The sequence below is a fragment of the Sprattus sprattus genome, assembly GCF_963457725.1.
Source record: "Sprattus sprattus genome assembly, chromosome: 17".
NCBI lineage: Eukaryota > Metazoa > Chordata > Actinopteri > Clupeiformes > Clupeidae > Sprattus > Sprattus sprattus.
The window spans coordinates 9,516,154-9,526,153 of NC_137915.1; the positions used below are offsets into that span (position 1 = coordinate 9,516,154).

Genomic DNA, 10,000 nt, shown 5'->3' on the forward strand with positions numbered 1-10,000 from the left:
TAAAAAAAATGATGGTGATTTAACCACTTTGTATGTGGTGGCTCTGTGTGTTCAACTGAATTGATCTGCTGTTGTGTTTAATAGTTGACGCCTATCCAATCGGGTGAGATCACCAAAATGTCGTTGGTGCTGTCAGGATAGTACACACATTATGATGGTGGCTCTTGGGACATTAAGACACAATTACACCCACATTTATTTGGCACCTATCCACAGGGCCAATGTACCTACATTATTTTGATGCCGTCCGTATCGATGGTACCTAATGTACTTACACAAATTACGGAGACAACATGGTAAAATATCTTGACATTTTAAAGACATTTCATTTAATTTATCTTAACATTTCAAAGACACTTAATTTAATTTATCTTAACAAGACAATTTAAGAAATGTCAAGGTTAACCACACAATCTCTCATATAATTTTGCATTGGCAAATTCGCTGGAAATACGGTCCAGAATGGCACCACTAATTCAGACCCAAAGACTCTTGGCTTTCCGCTTCAGTCATATTCTGGCCATCCACTCCTGCGTAACCATGGTGCTCTCAATCGACTCATATTTAACCATTAACCAGCCTTCTACCTCTGAGAATCCAATGAACATTATACTTAGTTATAAATACGTTGCTGTTTCAGCTTATCTTTAATGTCTCTTAAAGCTTATAACTCGTACTTCTCCAATAATGGTGGACAGAAGAAATAGGCCTGTGGGAGCGATGTCATAAGTTCGGTAATCCCAGTGCGACAATGACTGCCATTACCCCGACCGGCAGTTGGTTCCATTACCTGAATTAAGCCAATAAACGTCAGGCTCAGTTAATGGTAAGGATGGCACATCAGAGAGCATTACTGAGAATTACTTTGGTCCAAATAATGGTGTGACTCATTTCCAGCAGGCTCCAATCTTCTAAGGTTGTTAGAGCGTGAAGATGTGAATGTGTCCGCTAGGTGTGTGTGAAGGGATGTGTGGGTATGAGTAAGTGAGTAGTGCGTGTATGTGTGTGAAACATTTACACGGTAGATTAGTGCCGTGTGAGTGCATACCTCTACGGGCTTATGTGTGTGTGTTCAAAAAGATGTCTTTGTTTTGCAAGTGCTAACTTCAATATGAATATATGTGTGTGTGAGTGTGTGTGTGTTGTGTACATGTGTCTTAATCTGTGAGTGCATGCCTCTCTGGATTTATGTGTGTGTGCCAGCATGGATATTTTCTTCTGGTTTGCATGTTTGTTTACCACTTATTCTGTGTGTGTGTGTGTGTGTGTGTGTGTGTGTGTGTGTGTGTGTGTGTGTGTGTGTGTGTATGCGTGCATGCTGTGCTCATGTACTTGTGTGTCAGCCTGCAAGTTTCCAGACACGCAACTCTGTCTGCACATGTGTCTGTTTGTGTCCCTCACTGGGGCCACGGGCCTCTGGGGGACATGGGAGAGGGGAAGGGAGGGGAGGGAGCACAGCTGCCCAGGACAAGCTGCTATAATCGGGCCGCCGCAGCCACATCCAGACCCCGAGCCTGGAGCAAACTGTAGCTCTGACCAGCTGGGCTTCCCAGGGTTCACCCTACAAACTAATCATCTCCTTCTCGCTCTTCATCATAAAATCCATGACACACACACACACACACACACACACACACACACACACACACACACACACACACACACACGCACGCACACACAAAACAGCAATCCCAAAAGGTCATCTGGAAAGTTGCGTGTAAATACCTACGGGCCTGATGACAAAATTGATTTTCTCTGTTGTTACCTCGAAGGCCTCCGCTTTAATGAGAGCAAGAAGCGGCCGATGTATCACTCACATAATGACATTTCCCTTCCCTTCCTGCTCAGTGAGTTCCAGGCCTGAGCTCTCTTGCTTGCAGGCTTAGAGGTGCCGCATCTGCTGCCCCGAAAACTCAGTAAGCATGTTTGCGAAACCTTTCGCACCCCTTCGCAGTAATCTCCGTAAACAAATAAAACAAGCCGAAGAGAGACAAGGCAGAGAAAAACGGAAGCACCTCGGGAAAAACAGGATACAATGAGAAAAACTAAAGGGTGAATGTGACAAATCACTTTGAGGTTGCAGCTGTTTCAAGTGCAAAAGCAGCCCACATTCACGTAGAGTCATCCGATGAAGGCAGCCATTCCGCTCCTCCACAGGGTGGGCAGCTTTACCTTCTGGGGAACCATTACAGAGTTGGCCTCCTCATGCCTGTTTGTCTCGCACATGGTCTACCACCCCCCTCCCACACACACACACACACACACACACACACACACACACACACCCCCCCCCTCTCTCCCTCCCCGTGAGGACGATGTGTTTAAGGACTCATAGGTCATCGCTCTCTGACCCAATTTCCACCCATGTCCTGGGGAAAAAAGTGTTGAGCAGTTCTTCTTTTTTCTCCTTCCTTATTTCTCTCTTCTTTCCACCACCCCCGCTCTTCTCTCTCTCTCTCCCTGTCCCCTTTCCTGAGCGAATGTGGGTATATTTAAGCGACAATCCCAATCCCCTTGAATTGAAATAAGTGTGTCCCCCACCACTAATTTTTACAAATAGAGAAATTAATTATTTGCAGAGAGAGCTTCCCACTGAGCATGCTCAGGCATTTGTTCGGTGCGACTGGCGCGCGCTAATGCAATAGCTCTTTTCATTAAGTACAAGTGCAGTGACAGCAGCCTCATTACTTATGAAAGTCACGTTTTAAAAGTAGCTGCTCTTGTCATGGTGGCTAAACCCCTACTGTAACACGAGAGCGAGAGAGAGAGAGCAGACTTTGTATTTTGCCATTATGTTTTTTTTATAAGATCGTCTTCAATTGTAGAGAGTGAGAAATTAAATATTGATACACTGAGACAGGATGTGTGGGATGGTGGAACACATGTAGAACCTACTGCCCCCACTGCCCCCACTGCCCCCCCCCCCCCCCCCCCATTCCCATCTACCAACCAACACTGACCTGCATGCGGAATACACCATTATGCACCTAGTGGCTCAGTCCCTCCCTGAAGTCTTAATTAACTAACCCTAACTCTGCCCTCTGTGAGACAAAGAGAGACTTAACCAGGGCCAGTTCTCTTCCAGGTCAAAGTCACGCTGCGAGGGACTTGCCTTTTTGAATTGTCAAAAATATATCAATTTTACACACTGCTGCGCAGGACTTGCCCACTCACGTTGGCATGGAATGAAATGTCCTCAATGGCAGGTCAATTTGCCAGCGGCTGACATCAAGTTTGATTTAGATCATCTAATAGCCGGAAAGCTTCTTTTTTTTTTACTCCTTGCACCTGGAATGCGACTTTTCAATTTGGCATGAGACCTTAACGGGGCATTTGTTCTTTGTCTCTTTATCAAAAGTTTTAGGGGGGCATAGCAGCTCTGAAGCGATAAATCTGCACTGTCGGGCACTGATGGCACCACATTGTCCTTAAATGCTGACATTAAACACATCCATCTCTCCTACTAATGTTCTCATGCAGACTGGAAGGACATGTGTCACCCCCCACCCCCCACCCCTACCCATTTTATGGGTAAGCCTCGCCCGCTTGTGTTTCAACTCTCAAACACCATCCTCACCAGTTCCCATGCTGCTGCATAACTTTCAATCACTGCTTTCCCTTTCTACCTCTATAACCTCTCAAAAACTGGAAGCACTTCAACATCACCTTGTGGGATACACCTCTCTTCTGGCATGCGTTCCTGAAAACCTTTTACCACTAACATCTGAATGGCTGAGTGCGCTGTCTGTCACGGAGCACCACCTCTGCGTATACAATGTCGCGCAGAGCGCAGACTCGTCCTCTCACCTCTTTTCAGCGTGGCACCCACACAAAAGTTGGAGAACCTCCTTGTTAGTAAGTGTTAGCTAGTGAGTCTTACCAACAACCTTGAGTTTCTTGTTGTGCGACTCTCAAGTGATCTTTGTTGTCAGATGGTAGCAGCCCCAGAAAGAGCCAGCACGTGACAGCACGTGAGTGGAGGAGGAGAATGAGTACCCCTAGTTTCCACGTTAAAATGACGACACAAGGACATACCCCAGTTCTGTTGACCAACAGGTCAGTAAGGGATATGTCAAAAAAAAAAGAAAAATTGTGTCCTTACCTGTAGTCAATTACACTCCGGCAAGCAAATGGTTGTGTATGGTTTTCCCAAAGCCCTCAGCATTATCACTGGCCCAGGGTCGGATGAGTTGTCACTTATCTACAGTTCTAGACTCTTCAATAAGCAGTCACACAAGTCTGGTCTCTCTCATGGCTCACTTAACTCCTCCTACTTTATGAGGGATGACTCAAGGTGAAAAACGAACATGGGCCCACGTCTCCTGATCGAGCCCTGGGACGTTGATAAAAATTGTATCAATGAATGCGATTGCCCCTCACAGTCAGGTAGGTCTCACTGCTTATCAGGATGCCTGTCACAGAAACGCAGCAGCGTCCCGGGTGCTGAGATTGATCACTTCAGGCTATGTGCGGCAGTTTGCACACACTCCGCCTTGGTTCAATGGTGTCCTGGTTACCTTGGTGATAGAACAGCAAGAAATGGAGTGTTTGTGAGAAAAAGGTGCTGTTCGTGTTGTCCCTTCAGTGGACAGACTTTGGGGAATTGTACAGCCGATATTTCATAATTCCAAAGAAGGGTATAGAAATGAAACCCATTCTAGCTCTGAAAGACTGAGAAGTGTTTGAAACAGCTTTCGTTCCGAATGCTTACGCAGAAACAAATCATTCGCAGCTGTGGCTGTGGCTGTGGCACTTTTTGCCATGACAGCACCACTGGGGATTCTGCACATGATAGCAGTACAAAAAAATGTTGTTTGAAGCAGCGGAGCCATCCCAAGAAGGATTAGAACAGGCTGTTCCCCACGGAGAGACACCTCGGTGTGTTGAGATGTGGTGCGCCCTTAGGTCTGATCACACGCAGACAGGTTCTGACGACAGATAGATGCTTTGCTTCCTGGCTGGGGGGCAGGGGAGTTCAGAGGCAAGAAGCACCAACATGTCATCACATCAAAGTGCTAGAACTGCTGACAGTGTATCTGGCCCTGAAGCACTTCTTACCATTACTAAAGAACTCTCACATACTAGTCAGAACAGACAATATGGCCACAGTAGCCTATATAAACCATAAGGGGGGACTGCGCTTGACCCATATGTATCAGATGGCTTAGAGAACTCTGTTATGTGCATAGGAGCACTTACTTTCACTTGGACCAGTTCATCTACCTGGCGCATTGAAGAGGGCATGGGTTCTCTTCTCCAGAAGGCATCTGAGCACCATAGACTGGCATGTACCGCTTCAGGTTGAACAACAACTTTTTTTGATTACGAGTGAAAACCCCCGTTAGGTCATCAGAGTTCTCGCATGCTGTTCTAAGCACTTTCCGATCTCGTGCTTCTCCAGGAGGTTCACAGAGGATAACATACGGTGATTCTCGTCGCCCCACATTGGCCTAGTCAGACATGGTTTGTGGACCTAATGACGCTGTTAGATAGGGATGCTGTCGCAGGCAGGGGGACTGATCTGGCATCCAGCCACCAAGAACTGGAATCTGGTAGCCTGGCCCCTGAGCAGGAACATTTATTAACAGAAGGTTTGTCTCCGTCAGTTGTTGTAACTCTACAGCGTTCAAGAGCACCGTCAACACTGTCCCTCTATTCGATTAAGTGAAAATGTTCACAAAGTAGTGTGCTACTCTGAACCAGGACCCATCTATATGTTCTAGTGAAATGGGGGTGCTTTGCTTCTACACTCAGGGTGTGTTTTGCAGCTATTTCCGCATGTCATGGATCCCATTCCCTGGCATCTTACTTTCTCAAGGCTGATTGCGTGCGTCGGCCCCTTTTTCTAGCCATTTTTTACGTAAGCCTATTGTTCTGGGTGTGAATTGCTTGGCAACACCCGCAACCATTCAGGGAGCATGAATTGCTATGAGTACATTTTGCGCAACAACGTAACACCAACGCAGAAGCAAGCAGGGGCCTTCAAGGGCACTCATGATCTAAGACCGCCTCAGGATTGGACGTTAGTTTTGGATGCCCTTGGGAGATACACGTTTAAAGAAGCTCTCCTTAAAGACAGCTTTATTACTGGCTTTGACCTCTGTGAAACTTGTTGGCAATTTAACTGCACTATCAGTAAATGCCAATTGTGTGCAGTTTGCTGTAGGCGATTCTAAAGTGATTTTGCATCAGCCAAAGATAATTACCTCGTATTTTAGATATAGGGTTATTGAGTCGCCCGCTATTGTTGTATCTCCTATCTCTTTGGGAAGAAATGTGGAGGGGTTCAGACTTTGTGCCCTGGGAGAGCTCTGTGTCATTAAACCAATAATACTCTCTCCATTCGCAAGACTGAGAAGCTGTTTATTTGTTGGGGCACAGGCCCTGGGCCGTATTCTATTGAAGCAGAGACTATTGCACTGAATTGTTTGATGTGGGGCTACGAATACAGCTACTCCCGCTAGGCTTCACGTACATGATGTGTGCCAGGCAGCTAGCTGGCTGTCAGGAAATACCTTTGCCTGCATCTAATCATTGGACACAAAGAGCATGCCTGTAAGCCCGTTTCCCTGTTGTTGGCCTCTCAGCGGGCCAGTCCTGTAATTGAGTGTGCTGGGTCCGCCGTGGTCTAATTATGAACCAGGTTGCACACTTGTACAAGTCCATGGTAGGGTCCACTGAGACGTGGTGGTATACATATTCCATATAGTGACTTCAAACTGCGTTGTCTGAAAGAGAATGTTGGGTACGTGCGTAAACCTCAGTTCTCTGAAAGCCCTCTCCTCTGCTGCCCCAAGGCTGTGGAATGCCCTCCCTGACCATCTCAGGGCCCCACAGTCTACTGACGTTTTTAAAAAAGGCCTAAAAACCTATCTTTTTTCAAAAGCTTTCTGCTAATCTGCTAATTTTCGTTGTTGTTTTATATGTATATGTAGCACTTTGAGATTTGTAAAATGTAAAGTGCAATACAAATAAAACACAAGATGTCACCTTCCTTTGCTTCACAGCCCGCTTGGATATGCTTGGAGTCGATGAGAGGACCAGTGTGTGCTCTGCACGCCGTCATATACACGGAGGCAGTGCTCCATGACAGACAGACAGACAGGTGATGTCTTTTGTTCTCTTTCAGAGAACTGAGGTTACATACAGTATGTAACCCGACATTTCAATTTCTGCCTGTAAAACGTTCAAACACTGGCCTCACTTTCTGCCTCTATACAATTCAAAAACTGGCTTCTCTTTCCATAGCTTCTGCGCAGTTATTTTCTTGCTGACTGTATACATTTCATACACTGCCTTGCCTTCTTCTAGTGTTTTAGTAGTGAAGTGAAAACCGATAGGGGAAACTAAGCCTCCCCCCTCTGGTCACAGAAGCAGGGGTTTACAATAATCACACCCATCTGATAACAGTGGGCAAATTCACTCCTGTAGCTTATAGTATATGATAATTCTCCCCCACAGGGAGTGGGTCTAAACTACCGAATCAGAGACCCTTGATCCAGATATGCATTTCTGTCTAACATCCTGCTCTAATGGTGGTGATAACATACAATCACCCAGTGAAGGAGCTACTATTAGGCATGTGGAGGAGTGGCTGAAACCACACTGATGCGTGACAAGTGGCCCTATATAGCAGTCAGATCGCTTCATCGGATAGGAGCAAAGAGTCCATACAAATTCCTCTCTCGGGCATCACGTCAAAGACTCAGTGCTCCGTGTCCTAAGAACTTCTGACAACGCAGGAAGGAAAAAAAGAACAAGAAAAAACCTTTCTTATTTCCTCTCCCGTCTCTTTCCTTTTCGCTTCTTTTACCCCATTTTTCCTCCCAGCTTAGTGAGGGCTTTAGGGACATTAGGGTTTCTTTTGAAGGCAGGCCATCAGGGTCCATTAAGTTCTCTTGGCCAGCAGCGGTGGGGCTGAAAGGCGCAGTGTGAGACGTTAGCTCCCCGCAGGCCAGCCCCGCCACTTGGCACCCCATTTGCCTCTCTCTGCCCTGGCCAGGTCTGCGCGGGGCAGGGGGCAACCGCGAGGGGAGTCCAACCGGGTAGACGGGCGGTAATTGATTTTTCGACTCCACAGCTGCTATCACAGTTTTTTTCCCCTTCAATAATCGCATGCATGGACAGACACGTACAGACCACATATAGACACAGTCTCTTTCTCTCTCACACACGCACACACACTTGCACACAGACACACAAAGTCACATTGTTCGTACCTACAGGCTACCTTTGATCATACCTTTTCATTTGCCATAATTGGACAGCAAGGTGAAACATTAATGGCGGACATGAATGGGGCATGGTTTCCAGAGGTCCACCACACTTTGCCGGATGGGGACGTGCGCTGGGAAGGTCAGGGGCGAGCCGCAGCCTGATCAATATTCAGTGCATAGCAGAGGACAGAGCAGCTGCCTCTGCCACTGTCTGCCACTGCCGAGGTCATTCACTTTATACAGGTTTAAGAGTCATTATGCCCTTAATTGTACTGTATGTTTATTATAAACTGACCTCAAGGGTATTAAGTCTGAATCCTGGCTTAGTGACTGTCATTCTTTTTATACATTGTCTAGAGATTAGAGCTAAGACTAGCTGCCTGATGTATTATCATCTTAGTATGGTGGAGTCGAAATAAAATGCTTAATTTTGTTCACAGACATGTTGTAACAGGTGAGTATATCTCATTAGTACAAACATGGAGGATGGTGCACCAAGGCTGGGAACAAAAGTTCAGTGAAGCAATTTCTCCACCAAATTGGGAACGAACCGCAGTTAGCATTTAGCGACAAAGTTGCCCATCTTGCCCACAGGCGTAACAAGCAGTGTAGTGATCTGACAGATACTTCTTTCATCTCAGCATGGAGTCATTTAACTAGCTGGCTTAGCAGATCTGAGGGGAATCAGTGGAATAATCTTAAAATAAAGTGCCGGGGCTTAGAATGCCAAGAGCAAGGCGCTTCCAGCACAGCTGCTTTCACCCATAGTCCTCACGCCTTTTCTCTTGGCATTAATAATGCCACGTTCATGGTCAGCCAACAGTTTATGATTCCCATGCCCAAAATGGACATTTTCCGTAGCCATCCGGGAGCTGATTAAAGGGCGACGCACACACGCTGTTGCACACACACAATCAAAGTCATCCTCACACACCACAGACACACACGCAGTCACGCATGCACACACACGCGCGCACACACACACACACCCACACACACACACAATCAAAGTCATCCTCACACACCACAGACACACACGCAGTCACGCATGCACACACACACGCGCGCACACACACACACACACACACACACACACGCACGCACACACGCACACACACACACACACACACACACACACACACACAATCAAAGTCATCCTCACACACCACAGAGACACTCGCACTCACGCATGCACACACACGCGCGCGCACACACACACACACACACACACACACGCACACACACACACACACACACACACACACACACACACACACACACACACACACACACACACACACACACACACACACACACACTGCTTCTGCGGGGTCATCAGCCTAGCATATTATATTCTGCCTTTCGGTCTTTGCTCTCTTTCTCTCACGAGCCAGTGCACAAAAATGCAAATGTGCCCCCTATGACTGCACATCTGCATTTGAAAAAGCATGTAGGCTGATGTCATCACCATGTACCCGGCAAGAAAAAAAAAAAAGAGATTTGGCACGGAGACGCTGAAATGCACACCTCAGCGCGCCGAGGCCTGAGAACAAAGCTGAGAACACAAGGAATAGCACGGCATCGAGAACACAGCCGAGTGGATTTACATACGGGCCTGTGGACAAGAACACAGCCGTCTTGTTCTGAGGATAGGAACATGAAATCAAACCTCACTTTCCCCTTGCTTTATCTGGCCTGTCATGAAGTACAAAGGGGCTTGGATTAAATACATTCGTGTAGCTTTCATGTTTTTCTGGAGAGCTTTTGTTTTGCGATTCTTTAAC

General features: G+C 46.7%; 1 protein-coding gene across 1 annotated transcript in view; it reads right to left on the minus strand.

Annotated features, from left to right (window-relative positions):
- Positions 1 to 10,000, minus strand: part of plppr5b (phospholipid phosphatase related 5b) — a gene marked incomplete at both ends in the record, with an annotated part of 57,133 nt that overhangs the window by 10,954 nt on the left and 36,179 nt on the right. The window lies entirely within an intron of this gene.